This window comes from Ambystoma mexicanum, chromosome 5p, assembly GCF_040938575.1.
Source record: "Ambystoma mexicanum isolate Mex_15411 chromosome 5p, UKY_AmexF1_1, whole genome shotgun sequence".
NCBI lineage: Eukaryota > Metazoa > Chordata > Amphibia > Caudata > Ambystomatidae > Ambystoma > Ambystoma mexicanum.
Window position 1 is genome coordinate 743724978 of NC_090930.1, and position 12821 is coordinate 743737798.

The window sequence follows — 12821 nt, forward strand, 5'->3', positions numbered from 1 at the left end:
CGACACAGCAGCGTCATTGCTATTAAAACAAGACACTGAGAGGAAAACAAACACAGTAATTCCCAAGGTCCCATTGAGATTCGAACTCAGATCGCTGGATTCAGAGTCCAGAGTGCTAACCATTACACCATGGAACCTACATACTTAGTGACATGATGAACGTCATTGCAGCAAAAAAAGAGCCTTTTAGAGAATGTATGCAATATTCTTTTATCTTATGCCTCCAGAGGAAGAATCCTATCCAAATGAGCTGTAAAGCAAAGAGTTTGCTATTGCGCAACAACCAACTAAACAGTTCCACATTTGCATAATATCCGTGGGCTAGGAATATGAGTTTGTTAAAATGATGCATGAGATCTCGATTCTCATTTCTGTTACAACTCTGTCGGGTTGCACCAGCAAGGGGCCCATGGTGTAATGGCTAGCAAAGAACATTAATGAAGGGCCCCTCGGCCAGCCAGAAAGCCAAAATGGAGAGAACGGGCATGAACTGGTTGTGAATGAGCTTCAAAATGCGTTCACAGGTAATTGAACTGGTGATCTCCTCAGTTTATTCACCTGGAACTCCTGTCAATAGCAACAGTCGGCAGCTGGGTTGCCAGACATTTTGTCGAAAAAAATTTGTCGACAGGACATTTGGTCGAAACCATTTGGTCGAAAACCAAATGGGCGAATTGCATTTGTTTTTTATTTTCACTTTTTTTTTTGGGAGGGGGGTTTGGGGGGGTCCCCCCAACCCCCTTTTTTTCCCTAAACTACAACCTAAAAAATATATATATAAATAAATAAATAAATAAATCGACCATTTGGCTTTCGACCAAATTACGTCGACCAAATGTCTTTCGACGAAATGTCCGGACAGCGGCAGCTGGTCTGTGTCAGTAATGGCAATTTGATTTTGCCATTTTCACAACTCCCTAATAAATGAACAAAATGTTCCATTTGTAGGCACAGTTACATGCTATGGTATGTATACCATGCTTAATAACCACCATAGGAGGTTCAGAGCACCATCCGCATTCTTACGTACAAAACATGTAAGGAAATAATCAGATCTTTTGCTCTGCAGGAGTCAGGCTTCTTTAAAGCTTGACAAAGCGGCAGAGTGCCATTGTAAACTGATGCATGATGAAACCATGCCCAAGAACCCAGGCAGGTTAAACCCTTCCACTCATGCCCCTAGGCCCTGAATGGCCACAAATGGACAGGTTCTATAAACAGGGCAGCTGGCATGGATTATGGACACTTTTAACATAGGGTGGTTTTTCAACCTTATCTCCTCTGGGAGCAAAGCGCTGGACAGGGTTTCCTGTACGTTTTTGAGGTTCGCAGGGATCTATGTGTGGATGTTTCTTGGTGTGAAAAGCATGACACCTTTTGGGGTGACACCAGGCTCTTCTGGGAGGTAATTTGCATAATCTCTACTTTCTATTTTATGTGACATGGGCTGCAGTTACATTGTTCTGTTAATAGAGGGCAACACACAGGTCATAGTTCCAAACAGGGGTGCACGGTCTGCTTGCTAGCTTACATTTACAGTTCTATTTGGGATTCACCGCCTTTTCATAAACTGAGTACTCTTCCGGAGTATTTCTAACTTATGTAGGTGTTTTGGGGGTGTTACGTGCCTTTGTATGACTGCTGCAAACCACTTGATATTAGACATTGATTGGAAACGACATAAAAAATCCTGACACATATTGTAAGCGGACATAAAATGACCTATATTAGCTAATATAAGTAAACAGACATCACTCCCCCCTCCCCACAAAAAGGGATGTATGCGTACACAAACAATAAAAATGAAAAACAAGCAACTACTGCAGTTAAAATCTAAAAATGTAAATTCAGTTACATGATCATGACTCGGAAGGGGAAGTTAAAAAGTAAAAAAACACAAGGTAGGAGAGAGGTTACCTTTACATGCCATGAGGGAGGAAGAGGTCTTCCAAGCACTGTTGTGTATGTTGGTCAATCCCTCTGAAACGCAAAAGGAATGTGCACATAGAAATCAAAGCAGAGTCATCCAGAGAGACTATTTAATTCTTTTTTTTTCAAATTCTCGAAAGGAAGCTGCTATCAAATTGAACTATTCATCACAGCCACTGCTAGGAAATCTATGTGCATAAAATGACAATACACCCAAAGGAAAACAAAATATAGCTATAACATGTCGGATTACTAAATTCAGAGTCCAGCCTACTAACCATTAGACCATGGAACCTAAATACTTACGCAAATGCTGAACTTCATTATGCCAAAACAGAGGCAGTCAGAAACAATATTTAATATTGCTTAATCATATGCCTCAAGAGGAAGAATTTGATCTACATGATCTATAAAGCACAGAGATTGCTATAGCACAACGTCAATCGACAACATTGCTGTGTTTGTATGATATCAGTCAATTGGGACTATGAATCTGTAAAAAATTGTAAATGTGCTCTATATTGCCATTTCTGATTCAACGCTCTCAGGTGCATCTTGCAAGGGTTCCATGGTGTAATGGTTAGCACTTTGGACTTTGAATCCAACGATCCGAGTTCAAGTCTCGGTGGAACCATTATCTTGCTCTTACACTCCATTTTCTAATTTCTCAAATTACAATTCAACAGAGTTAATATTCAGAAGTTCAGTCGACTCAGGTAGCCGTTTTCACACTCTCTCTCTCTCTCTGCACGACATTACATTTAAATGCACTTTGGTGCCTGATACCAATACAGTGATGCAACTACATATCGTTAATGTACAATCCCTAAGGTCAATCAGAGTGGGCACCCAGATATCTCTCAGAAACACTTTCCACAGATGAATAATGTCCAACCTTAACTCTATGAAAAGAAAAATGTACACACTATGTGCAGTAGATTCTCTGCTCACTGGAACATGCAGAAACAACATTGATGTGAAAAGATTGGAAAAAGCCCTATTTTATTAACATTAAAAAATGTTATACAATTATTTTGGTGAATCATATTCACTTTCACAATCATTCCTATGTTTCAAGCAATTTGATGGTCTTATTAAATGTGTAAAAAATGTAATTCTTTGAGCTGACAAACTGTATGGAGAGCAAACTTTTTATAACTTACAAGAGTTATGAGTTCTAGAAAGTAGTGCATTTACTGATCAAGTGCCCTTGTTTAAATGTACTTACTTTATTTGCATTACACCTTTCTCGAAAGAAGAAATAAACTCTAAATTATCAGGAAACAATTCAACTGATTTTAGGGGCCTCCTGGGCTTTGAATGCAAATCGCTGAGATCAAAAGCCAGTTTAATAGCCATTATACCTTGCAGCTTTGGAGATATGAGAGTGGGCAGTTTCTTTGTGGCAAAAGAGAGTCATCCCCAGAGACTATTAATATTCTTTGGTCAAAGAAGACTGCCATCAAAGTGGGCTGTAAAGCAAAGCTATTGCTGTTATATTTATATGCAAATGAAAGGCAACTCTAAAAGAGAAGCAGCCCCAAGGTCCCACCGAGATTTGAATTCGGATCGCTGGATTCAGAGTCCAGAGTGCTAACCATTACACCATGGAACCTACATAATCAGTAGCATGATGCACTTCATTCTGGCAAAACAGAGCACATCTGAGAAAATATGTAATATTCCTATATCATTAGACTCCAGAGGAAGAATTTGATCCAAATGAGGCATGAAGCCAATACTTTGCGATTGCACAGCATCCAACAGCAACAGTGCTGCTTCGATATAATATCAGTAAACGCTTACTATAGGTCAGTAAAAATCTTGACTGTGCCCTATATTCTCATTGCCCTTATGAAGCTCTGCTCAACAAGGGTTCCATGGTGTAATGTTTAGCACTTTGGACTTTGAATCCAGCGATCCGAGTTCAAGTCTCGGTGGAACCTCTCTCTTGCTCTAACACACTTTGTCTCCTTTTTGTCTTAAATTATAGGCCAAAGATAGTAATACTCATAAGGTTAGTGGTGTAGGGTATTCATTTTCGCTCTCAATCTCTGGCATAACTTTTCATAAAAATCCACTTTTGTGCCTAGCACCTTAACCTTTATGCATTTTTTTAAATGTATGAACAGTGAGGTCATTCTGAGTCGATGGGCAGATCTGCATCGGAAACATACATAAAAGATTTGAAATTTTCAAACTTAACTCAATGTTAAGAAACATGCTCAATCTGTGACCCAATAGATTCTATTTTTACTTGAAGATGCAGCAACAACATTAATAATACCATTTTTGGAAAAGCAGCTCTATTGTATCGCCATTCTCTTTCAAAATTGTTAAAGGGTTAATCCTATGAAAAGCGACCATATTCAGAATCAATGATATTAATCAAGCGTCTTAACAGTCTTTACATGTTTGTAAAATGAAGGTATCAGTTTGAGATGAAAAATAGAACGAAGAACACACTTTTCTTAATTCACAAAAGGCCTGAGGTGTATAAATACTGTTTGTACCGACCAAGGGCCCATTCGTGAATGTACTTACTTTAGTTGGATCATACCTTTCTTCAAAGAAGACATCCACAATAAACGATAAGGGAAAGGTTCGACTGATGGTAAGCTCTTACAGAGATTTGAATGCAAATTATTGGATTCAACCTCCAGGGTGCTACCATTACACCATGGGTCTTTCACACCATAGAAAGTGGTGGGTTTCATTGTGGCTAAAGAGCGTCATCCATGGAAAATCTTTCTTTTTTCAAATGCACCCAGGGAATAATGCTATGAAAGTGGGCGACACAGCAGCGCCATTGCTATTAAAACAAGACACTGAGAGGAAAACAAACACAGTAATTCCTAAGGTCCCACCGAGATTTTAACTCAGATCGCTGGATTCAGAGTCCAGAGTGCTAACCATTACACCATGGAACCTACATACTTAGTGCCATGATGAACATCATTGCAGCAAAAAAAGAGCCTTTTAGAGAATGTATGCAATATTCTTTTATCTTATGCCTCCAGAGGAAGAATCCTATCCAAAGAGCTGTAAAGCAAAGAGTTTGCTATTGCGCAACAACCAACTAAACAGTTCCACATTTGCATAATATCCGTGGGCTAGGAATATGAGTTTGTTAAAATGATGCATGAGATCTCGATTCTCATTTCTGTTACAACTCTGTCAGGTTGCACCAGCAAGGGGCCCATGGTGTAATGGTTAGCAAAGAACATTACTGAAGGGCCCCTCGGCCAGCCAGAAAGCCAAAATGGAGAGAACGGGCATGAAATGGTTGTGAATGAGCTTCAAAATGCGTTCACAGGTAATTGAACTGGTGATCTCCTCAGTTTATTCACCTGGAACTCCTGTCAATAGCAACAGTCGGCAGCTGGGTTGCCAGACATTTCGCCGAAAAAAATTTGTCGACGGGACATTTGGTCGAAACCATTTGGTCGAAAACCAAATGGTCGAATTGCTTTTGTTTTTTATTTTCACTTTTTTTTGGGGGGGGGGTTTGGGGGGGTCCCCCCAACCCCCTTTTTTTCTAAAAACCCCTTTTTTTCCCTAAACTACAACCTAAAAAATATATATATAAATAAATAAAAAAATCAACCATTTGGCTTTCGACCAAATTACGTCGACCAAATGTCTTTCGACGAAATGTCCGGACAGCGGCAGCTGGTCTGTGTCAGTAATGGCAATTTGATTTTGCCATTTTCACACTTCTCTAATAAATGAACAAAATGTTCCATTTGTAGGCACAGTTACATGCTATGGTATGTATACCATGCTTAATAACCACCATAGGAGGCTCAGAGCACCATCCGCATTCTTACGTACAAAACATGTAAGGAAATAATCAGATCTTTTGCTCTGCAGGAATCAGGCATCTTTAAAGCCTGACAAAGCGGCAGAGTGCTATTGTAAACTGAGGCATGATGAAACCATGCCCAAGAACCCAGGCAGGTTAAACCCTTCCACTCATGCCCCTAGGCCCCGAACAGCCAGGTTCTATAGACAGGGCTGCTGGCATGGATTATGGACACTTTTAACATAGGGTGGTTTTTCAACCTTATCTCCTCTGGGAGCAAAGCGCTGGACAAGGTTTCCTGTACGTTTTTGAGGTTCGCAGGGATCTATGTGTGGATGTTTCTTGGTGTGAAAAGCATGACACCTTTTGGGGTGACACCAGCCTCTTCTGGGAGTTAATTTGCATAATCTCTACTTTCTATTTTATGTGACATGGGCTGCAGTTACATTGTTCTGTTAATAGAGGGCAACACACAGGTCATAGTTCCAAACAGGGGTGCACGATCTGCTTGCTAGCTTACATTTACACTTTTATTTGGGATTCACCGACTTTTCATAAACTGAGTACTCTTCCGGAGTATTTCTATCTTATGTAGGTGTTTTGGGGGTGTTACGTGCCTTTGTATGACTGCTGCAAACCACTTGATATTAGACATTGATTGGAAACGACATAAAAAATCCTGACACATATTGTAAGCGGACATAAAATGACCTATATTAGCTAATATAAGTAAACAGACATCACTCCCCCCACCCCACAAAAAGGGATGTATGTGTACACAAAAAATAAAAATGAAAAACAAGCAACTACTGCAGTTAAAATCTAAAAATGTATATTCAGTTACATGATCATGACTCGGAAGGGGAAGTTAAAAAGTAAAAAAACACAAGGTAGGAGAGAGGTTAGCTTTACATGCCATGAGGGAGTTAGAGGTCTTCCAAGCACTGTTGTGTATGTTGGTCAATCCCTCTGAAACGCAAAAGGAATGTGCACATAGAAATCAAAGCAGAGTCATCCAGAGAGACTATTTAATTCTTTTTTTTTCAAATTCTCGAAAGGAAGCTGCTATCAAATTGAACTATTCATCACAGCCACTGCTAGGAAATCTATGTGCATAAAATGACAATACACCCAAAGGAAAACAAAATATAGCTATAACATGTCGGATTACTAAATTCAGAGTCCAGCCTACTAACCATTAGACCATGGAACCTAAATACTTACGCAAATGCTGAACTTCATTATGCCAAAACAGAGGCAGTCAGAAACAATATTTAATATTGCTTAATCATATGCCTCAAGAGGAAGAATTTGATCTACATGATCTATAAAGCACAGAGATTGCTATAGCACAACGTCAATCGACAACATTGCTGTGTTTGTATGATATCAGTCAATTGGGACTATGAATCTGTAAAAATTGTAAATGTGCTCTATATTGCCATTTCTGATTCAACGCTCTCAGATGCATCTCGCAAGGGTTCTATGGTGTAATGGTTAGCACTTTGGACTTTGAATCCAAAGATCCGAGTTCAGGTCTCGGTGGAACCATTATCTTGCTCTTACACTCCATTTTCTAATTTCTCAAATTACAATTCAACAGAGTTAATATTCAGAAGTTCAGTCGACTCAGGTAGCCGTTTTCACACTCTCTCTCTCTCTCTCTCTGCACGACATTACATTTAAATGCACTTTGGTGCCTGATACCAACACAGTGATGCAACTACATATCGTTAATGTACACTCCCTACGGTCAATCAGAGTGGGCACCCAGATATCTCTCAGAAACATTTTCCACAGATGAATAATGTCCAACCTTAACTCTATGAAAAGAAAAATGTACACACTATGTGCAGTAGATTCTCTGCTCACTGGAACATGCAGAAACAACATTGATGTGAAAAGATTGGAAAAAGCCCTATTTTATTAACATTAAAAAATGTTATACAATTATTTTAGTGAATCATATTCACTTTCACAATCATTCCTATGTTTCAAGCAATTTGATGGTCTTATTAAATGTGTAAAAAATGTAATTCTTTCAGCTGACAAACTATATGGAGAGCAAACTTTTTATAACTTACAAGAGTTATGAGTTCTAGAAAGTAGTGCATTTACTGATCAAGTGCCCTTGTTTAAATGTACTTACTTTATTTGGATCACACCTTTCTCGAAAGAAGAAATAAACTCTAAATTATCAGGAAACAATTCAACTGATTTTAGGGGCCTCCTGGGCTTTGAATGCAAATCGCTGAGATCAAAAGCCAGTTTAATAGCCATTATACCTTGGAGCTTTGGAGATATGAGAGTGGGCAGTTTCTTTGTGGCAAAAGAGAGTCATCCCCAGAATCTATTAATATTCTTTGGTCAAAGAAGACTGCCATCAAAGTGGGCTGTAAAGCAAAGCTATTGCTGTTATATCTATCTGCAAATGAAAGGCAACTCTAAAAGAGAAGCAGCCCCAAGGTCCCACCATGATTTGAACTCAGATCACGGGATTCAGAGTCCAGAGTGCTAACCATTACACCATGGAACCTACATATTCAGTAGCATGATGCACTTCATTCTGGCAAAACAGAGCACATCAGAGAAAATATGGAATATTCCTATATCAGACTCCAGAGGAATAATTTGATCCAAATGAGGCATGAAGCCAATACTTTGCGATTGCACAGCATCCAACAGCAACAGTGCTGCTTCGATATAATATCAGTAAACGCTTATTATAGAACAGTAAAAATCTTGACTGTGCCCTATATTCTCGTTGCCCTTATGAAGCTCTGCTCAACAAGGGTTCCATGGTGTAATGGTTAGCACTTTGGACTTTGAATCCAGCGATCGGTGGAACCTCTCTCTTGCTCTAACACACTTTGTCTCCTTTTTGTCTTAAATTATAGGCCAAAGATAGTAATATTCATAAGGTTAGTGGTGTAGGGTATTAATTTTCGCTCTCACTCTCTGGCATAACTTTTCATAAAAATCCACTTTTGTGCCTAGCACCTTAACCTTTATGCATTTTTTTTAAATGTATGAACAGTGAGGTCATTCTGAGTCGATGGGCAGATCTGCATCGGAAACATACATAAAAGATTTGAAATTTTCAAACTTAACTCAATGTTAAGAAACATGCTCAATCTGTGACCCAATGGATTCTCTTTTTACTTGAAGATGCAGCAACAACATTAATAATACCATTTTGGGAAAAGCAGCTCTATTGTATCGCCATTCTCTTTCAAAATTGTTAAAGGGTTAATCCTATGAAAAGCGACCATATTCAGAATCAATGATATTAATGAAGCGTCTTAACAGTCTTTACATGTTTGTAAAATGAAGGTATCAGTTTGAGATGAAAAATAGAACGAAGAACACACTTTTCTTAATTCACAAAAGGCCTGAGGTGTATAAATACTGTTTGTACCGACCAAGGGCCCATTCGTGAATGTACTTACTTTAGTTGGATCATACCTTTCTTCAAAGAAGACATCCACAATAAACAATAAGGGAAAGGTTTGACTGATGGTAAGCTCTTACAGAGATTTGAATGCAAATTATTGGATTCACCCTCCAGGGTGCTACCATTACACCATGGGTCTTTCACACCACAAAAAGTGGTGGGTTTCATTGTGGCTAAAGAGCGTCATCCATGGAAAATCTTTCTTTTTTCAAATGCACCCAGGGAATAATGCTATGAAAGTGGGCGACACAGCAGCGCCATTGCTATTAAAACAAGACACTGAGAGGAAAACAAACACAGTAATTCCCAAGGTCCCACCGAGATTTGAACTCGGATAGCTGGATTCAGAGTCCAGAGTGCTAACCATTACACCATGGAACCTACATACTTAGTGACATGATGAACGTCATTGCAGCAAAAAAAGAGCCTTTTAGAGAATGTATGCAATATTCTTTTATCTTATGCCTCCAGAGGAAGAATCCTATCCAAATGAGCTGTAAAGCAAAGAGTTTGCTATTGCGCAACAACCAACTAAACAGTTCCACATTTGCATAATATCCGTGGGCTAGGAATATGAGTTTGTTAAAATGATGCATGAGATCTCGATTCTCATTTCTGTTACAACTCTGTCAGGTTGCACCAGCAAGGGGCCCATGGTGTAATGGTTAGCAAAGAACATTACTGAAGGGCCCCTCGGCCAGCCAGAAAGCCAAAATGGAGAGAACGGGCATGAAATGGTTGTGAATGAGCTTCAAAATGCGTTCACAGGTAATTGAACTGGTGATCTCCTCAGTTTATTCACCTGGAACTCCTGTCAATAGCAACAGTCGGCAGCTGGGTTGCCAGACATTTCGTCGAAAAAAATTTGTCGACGGGTCATTTAGTCGAAACCATTTGGTCGAAAACCAAATGGTCAAATTGCTTTTGTTTTTTATTTTCACTTTTCTTTTGGGGGGGGGGTTTGGGGGGGTCCCCCCAACCCCCTTTTTTTCTAAAAACCCCTTTTTTTCCCTAAACTACAACCTAAAAAAAATATATATAAATAAATAAAAAAATCGACCATTTGGCTTTCGACCAAATTACGTCGACCAAATGTCTTTCGACCAAATGTCTTTCGACGAAATGTCCGGACAGCGGCAGCTGGTCTGTGTCAGTAATGGCAATTTGATTTTGCCATTTTCACAACTCCCTAATAAATGAACAAAATGTTCCATTTGTAGGCACAGTTACATGCTATGGTATGTATACCATGCTTAATAACCACCATAGGAGGTTCAGAGCACCATCCGCATTCTTACGTACAAAACATGTAAGGAAATAATCAGATCTTTTGCTCTGCAGGAGTCAGGCTTCTTTGAAGCCTGACAAAGTGGCAGAGTGCCATTGTAAACTGAGGCATGATGAAACCATGCCCAAGAACCCAGGCAGGTTAAACCCTTCCACTCATGTCCCTAGGCCCCGCAAGGCCACGAACAGCCAGGTTTTATAGACAGGGCAGCTGGCATGGATTATGGACACTTTTAACATAGGGTGGTTTTTCAACCTTATCTCCTTTGGGAGCAAAGCGCTGGACAGGGTTTCCTGTACGTTTTTGAGGTTCGCAGGGATCTATGTGTGGATGTTTCTTGGTGTGAAAAGCATGATACCTTTTGGGGTGACACCAGGCTCTTCTGGGAGTTAATTTGCATAATCTCTACTTTCTATTTTATGTGACATGGGCTGCAGTTACATTGTTCTGTTAATAGAGGGCAACACACAGGTCATAGTTCCAAACAGGGGTGCACGGTCTGCTTGCTAGCTTACATTTACAGTTCTATTTGGGATTCACCGCCTTTTCATAAACTGAGTACTCTTCCGGAGTATTTCTAACTTATGTAGGTGTTTTGGGGGTGTTACGTGCCTTTGTATGACTGCTGCAAACCACTTGATATTAGACATTGATTGGAAACGACATAAAAAATCCTGACACATATTGTAAGCGGACATAAATTGACCTATATTAGCTAATATAAGTAAACAGACATCACTCCCCCCTCCCCACAAAAAGGGATGTATGCGTACACAAAAAATAAAAATGAAAAACAAGCAACTACTGCAGTTAAAATCTAAAAATGTAAATTCAGTTACATGATCATGACTCGGAAGGGAAAGTTAAAAAGTAAAAAAACACAAGGTAGGAGAGAGGTTAGCTTTACATGCCATGAGGGAGGAAGAGGTTTTCCAAGCACTGTTGTGTATGTTGGTCAATCCCTCTGAAACGCAAAAGGAATGTGCACATAGAAATCAAAGCAGAGTCATCCAGAGAGACTATTTAATTCTTTTTTTTTCAAATTCTCAAAAGGAAGCTGCTATCAAATTGAACTATTCATCACAGCCACTGCTAGGAAATCTATGTGCATAAAATGACAATACACCCAAAGGAAAACAAAATATAGCTATAACATGTCGGATTACTGAATTCAGAGTCCAGCCTACTAACCATTAGACCATGGAACCTAAATACTTACGCAAATGCTGAACTTCATTATGCCAAAACAGAGGCAGTCAGAAACAATATTTAATATTGCTTAATCATATGCCTCAAGAGGAAGAATTTGATCTACATGATCTATAAAGCACAGAGATTGCTAAAGCACAACGTCAATCGACAACATTGCTGTGTTTGTATGATATCAGTCAATTGGGACTATGAATCTGTAAAAATTGTAAATGTGCTCTATATTGCCATTTCTGATTCAACGCTCTCAGGTGCATCTCGCAAGGGTTCCATGGTGTAATGATTAGCACTTTGGACTTTGAATCCAACGATCTGAGTTCAAGTCTCGGTGGAACCATTATCTTGCTCTTACACTCCATTTTCTAATTTCTCAAATTACAATTCAACAGAGTTAATATTCAGAAGTTCAGTCCACTCAGGTAGCCGTTTTCACACTCTCTCTCTGCACGACATTACATTTAAATGCACTTTGGTGCCTGATACCAATACAGTGATGCAACTACATATCGTTAATGTACAATCCCTAAGGTCAATCAAAGTGGGCACCCAGATATCTCTCAGAAACATTTTCCACAGATGAATAATGTCCAACCTTAACTCTATGAACAGAAAAATGTACACACTATGTGCAGTAGATTCTCTGCTCACTGGAACATGCAGAAACAACATTGATGTGAAAAGATTGTAAAAAGCCCTATTTTATTAACATTAAAAAATGTTATACAATTATTTTGGTGAATCATATTCACTTTCACAATCATTCCTATGTTTCAAGCAATTTGATGGTCTTATTAAATGTGTAAAAAATGTAATTCTTTGAGCTGACAAACTGTATGGAGAGCAAACATTTTATAACTTACAAGAGTTATGAGTTCTAGAAAGTAGTGCATTTACTGATCAAGTGCCCTTGTTTAAATGTACTTACTTTATTTGGATCACACCTTTCTCGAAAGAAGAAATAAACTCTAAATTATCAGGAAACAATTCAACTGATTTTAGGGTCCTCCTGGGCTTTGAATGCAAATCGCTGAGATCAAAAGCCAGTTTAATAGCCATTATACCTTGGAGCTTTGGAGATATGAGAGTGGGCAGTTTCTTTGTGGCAAAAGAGAGTCATCCCCAGAAACTATTAATAT

At 39.1% G+C, this 12821-nt stretch overlaps 8 non-coding genes across 8 annotated transcripts; 4 read left to right on the forward strand and 4 right to left on the reverse strand.

The window, feature by feature from the left end:
• Positions 1 to 65: 65 nt before the first annotated feature.
• On the reverse strand, positions 66 to 137 carry TRNAQ-CUG (transfer RNA glutamine (anticodon CUG)). The gene has a single exon. It is a non-coding gene; the product is annotated as a tRNA-Gln (tRNA).
• A 2354-nt stretch (positions 138 to 2491) lies between these two features.
• Positions 2492 to 2563, forward strand: TRNAQ-UUG (transfer RNA glutamine (anticodon UUG)). Its single transcript has one exon. It is a non-coding gene; the product is annotated as a tRNA-Gln (tRNA).
• A 909-nt stretch (positions 2564 to 3472) lies between these two features.
• TRNAQ-CUG (transfer RNA glutamine (anticodon CUG)) lies at positions 3473 to 3544 on the reverse strand. The gene has a single exon. It is a non-coding gene; the product is annotated as a tRNA-Gln (tRNA).
• Positions 3545 to 3803: 259 nt separating this feature from the next.
• On the forward strand, positions 3804 to 3875 carry TRNAQ-UUG (transfer RNA glutamine (anticodon UUG)). Its single transcript has one exon. It is a non-coding gene; the product is annotated as a tRNA-Gln (tRNA).
• Positions 3876 to 4787: 912 nt separating this feature from the next.
• Positions 4788 to 4859, reverse strand: TRNAQ-CUG (transfer RNA glutamine (anticodon CUG)). Its single transcript has one exon. It is a non-coding gene; the product is annotated as a tRNA-Gln (tRNA).
• A 2354-nt stretch (positions 4860 to 7213) lies between these two features.
• TRNAQ-UUG (transfer RNA glutamine (anticodon UUG)) lies at positions 7214 to 7285 on the forward strand. The gene has a single exon. It is a non-coding gene; the product is annotated as a tRNA-Gln (tRNA).
• Positions 7286 to 9497: 2212 nt separating this feature from the next.
• TRNAQ-CUG (transfer RNA glutamine (anticodon CUG)) lies at positions 9498 to 9569 on the reverse strand. The gene has a single exon. It is a non-coding gene; the product is annotated as a tRNA-Gln (tRNA).
• Positions 9570 to 11950: 2381 nt separating this feature from the next.
• TRNAQ-UUG (transfer RNA glutamine (anticodon UUG)) lies at positions 11951 to 12022 on the forward strand. Its single transcript has one exon. It is a non-coding gene; the product is annotated as a tRNA-Gln (tRNA).
• Positions 12023 to 12821: the final 799 nt, after the last annotated feature.